The following is a 3,235-nucleotide window of genomic DNA, read 5'->3' as shown; positions in this document are numbered from 1 at the left end:
AGCATCAGCATGTTACTGAGAACTCTTGAGAGGAGAGTAACATAAGATAAGCAGAGAAGAGGTCAGACTAAAGGCAGAGAGGCTGCCTCATGAACCTGGTAGGATAAGGACCAACCAGGGCAGGCCAGAGAGGGTGGAAATATAGGGATGGATTTGATTCTCCAGCTGCATGTTCCTCTTTGAAACATTTGCTTTCTCGAGTCATATTTGTAATTATGTGCTCTGTGTCTGTTTTTCCAAATAGACTATAAGCTCCCCAAAAGAACATACTTGTGTCTGCCTTTTTAAAACTATGTATCTCTAGTACCCAGCATGGTGGATGGCCCAGAAAAAAATACTCAAAAACACTTGGGGAATAAATGAATGCACGTAAGACACACTGTGAAGAAAAGAACAACAAAATTCAATGAGTCAAAAATTCTTAGCTTGGTAAATGGAGGCATGGTGACAGGAATTGGAAAAAGTAGAAACAGAAGTGTTGGATAAAAAATGATACTGGAGGGCTTCTCTGGTGGCGCAGTGGTTGAGAGTCCGCTTGCCGATGCAGAGGACACGGGTTCGTGCCCCGGTCCGGGAAGATCCCACATGCCGCGGAGTGGCTGGGCCCGTGAGCCATGGCCGCTGAGCCTGCGCGTCCGGAGCCTGTGCTCCGCGACGGGAGAGGCCACAACAGTGAGAGGCCCGCGTACCAAAAAAAAAAAAAAAAAAAAAATGATACTGGAGATGAATTTGAAGTGATACTGGGATATCCATGTAGAAATATTCAGAAGATCATTGGACATATTGGTTTATAGGCTGAGAAAACTTCCAGGGTGTCCTTTAATATAGAAAATTGAAGTGGTTGGCTGAAGTCCTTTGATTTCCAAATTCCATTTGGCAGAGAATACATTTGAGGTCATGGATCAGATTTTTCTTTTTTAATGTACAAAAACTAAGAACTACCTTTTTCATCCCCATCCTAGCCCTATGTCAGAAATTTAACATCTACTTTCATGCCATTTTTATTTTTTTACTTACTTACTTATTTATTTATTTATTTTTGCGGTACGTGGGCCTCTCTCTGTTGTGGCCTCTCCTGTTGCGGAGCACAGGCTCCGGACACGCAGGCTCAGCGGCTATGGCTCATGGGCCCAGCCGCTCCGTGGCATGTGGGATCTTCCCGGACCGGGGCACGAACCCGTGTCCCCTGCATCGGCAGGCGGACTCTGAACCACTGCGCCACCAAGGAAGCCCCATTTTTATTTTTAAGAGACTTTTTGGTAGATTAAAAACCTGGCTTTTTCCTTTTAATATAATAAATTACATTGGAAAAATCCATTGTAGCAGAAGTTTAAAAGAAAATATATTAGCTTAGAGAATGCTTTTTATTTATTACAGATATTAATATCTTCTTCCTCTGAGCTGGTTTTATGTTCACCTTTGGATACCACAAGTAAGGCTCATGGTGAAAGACCTAAGCTTTGATGTCATATTGACCTAAACTTGAATTTTGGGTCCACCTCTTCTTACTGAGTTACTTAACTGTTCTGGACCTCAGTTTTCTCATTGTAAATTGGAGTTTCTATTACCTACCTAACAGGTTTGTGAATGTTAAATATACACTGTTGTGGGTTAACAGTGGTCCCCGAAACATTTGTCTGTGCCTCAGAATTTGTCAATATGACCTTATTTGGAAAAAAGGTCTTGCAGGTATAAGAATCTTAAGAAGAGATCATCCTGAATTTCCTGGATGGACCCTAAATCCAATAGCCATTGTCCTTATGACAGACACATAATCACAGAGAGAAGAGGAGAAGGTCATGTAAAGACAGAGGCAGAGACTGGAGTGATGTAGCTACCAAGAGTGCTGTCAGCCATCAGAAGCTGGAAGAGACAAGGAAAGATTCTTCCCTAGAGCCTCCAGTTGGCCTCTAGAACTGTGAGAGGCTAAATTTCTGTTGTTTTAAGCCACCAGTTTGTGGTAATTTGTTACAGTAGACCTGGGAAACTAATATATACACTTACTAGTCACTTCATAAATGCTAGTTCTATTCCCTCATTCTTATTTAAACCACCACACTGCAAGCCCTCTTGTATAAAAATAAAATAAATTGACTGCTGGAAGCATTCCACAGGAGGAAGTAGGAGAGGCCACTGTAAGAATATCTGTGTGTGATACTGGTATTAAATATGAGGGGGTAATTATGAGACACACAAGAAGAACAAAGAAGAAGATGATAGTAGAGGAAGGAAGACGATTAAAAAGTAAAAAAGAAAGAAGGAAAAGCAAAACCTTCATCCACCCTGTCACCCCCCAGCTCTGTGTCCTTCCGTGGTGGTTACTCAATGGAAACTAGAAGGAAATAGGAGGAGACCTTTGAATATAAGGAGACACACAAATATTTCAAACTTGCCCTTGAGACATTTCAGACATTTCAATCTTCCCAGGTTGGAGAGACCGAGATATGGGGCTATTGTCAAGTGAAACTGTCATTAGAACCAAGGCCTATTGACTCCTAATTTTCAGTCCACAAGATTGTACAGTTTCTGCTTGAGATCCAACATATATCACTCAGCTGTCAAGTGGAAAGTTAAAAGAAATATTAGGTATAATATAAGACACTGCAGTAATCACAGCAGTCATAATCCCTGCCGTAACGCTATATTTTTCTGAGTACCTTAGTGACTTGTCATTTCTAAAGAGCATTATTTAATGGTAAAGTTATTTTTTATGCATCAGTGGCCCACATTAAAAAATAAAAATAAAAAACTCAAGCTTTCATGTATAAGCCATTTTAAAATATAAATAACCATACAGCATGGATACACATTGGGAATGGAAAGAATAACCTCTTCTTGCAGTCCAAACAAACGTATTAATACAACTGGACTAATGAAATCTAGCGATTGTAGACACTCCTATAATTTTTCCAGAAAATGATATTTCCTGGGGTCCTTGATAATCATAGACTCTCAATTCCTCATCTCCTCAGTCCCAGTGGTGGCCCAGATAGTTCCAGGACGATGTATAAAATCCTGAGAGAAAGGGAATGGTCAGTTGTCACTTGGCCAGTGGTAATCCAGGCAAGGTGACATAAAAGGCTGCTACATATGTAAGTGTGATTTATTAAAATAATTGAATCAGAGTCTTGTTTTGTTCTGTTTGTTTGCCACTGTAGACATGCTGGGAACACAGAAAGCATATTCCTCCCCTGCACTCTGCCTCCATCTCAGGAAAAAGAGACCAATATTGATT

This window comes from Mesoplodon densirostris, chromosome 6 (assembly GCF_025265405.1).
Source record: "Mesoplodon densirostris isolate mMesDen1 chromosome 6, mMesDen1 primary haplotype, whole genome shotgun sequence".
Taxonomy (NCBI): Eukaryota; Metazoa; Chordata; class Mammalia; order Artiodactyla; family Ziphiidae; genus Mesoplodon; species Mesoplodon densirostris.
The sequence above is the reverse complement of the archived record's forward strand: the minus strand, read 5'-3'. Positions refer to the sequence as shown.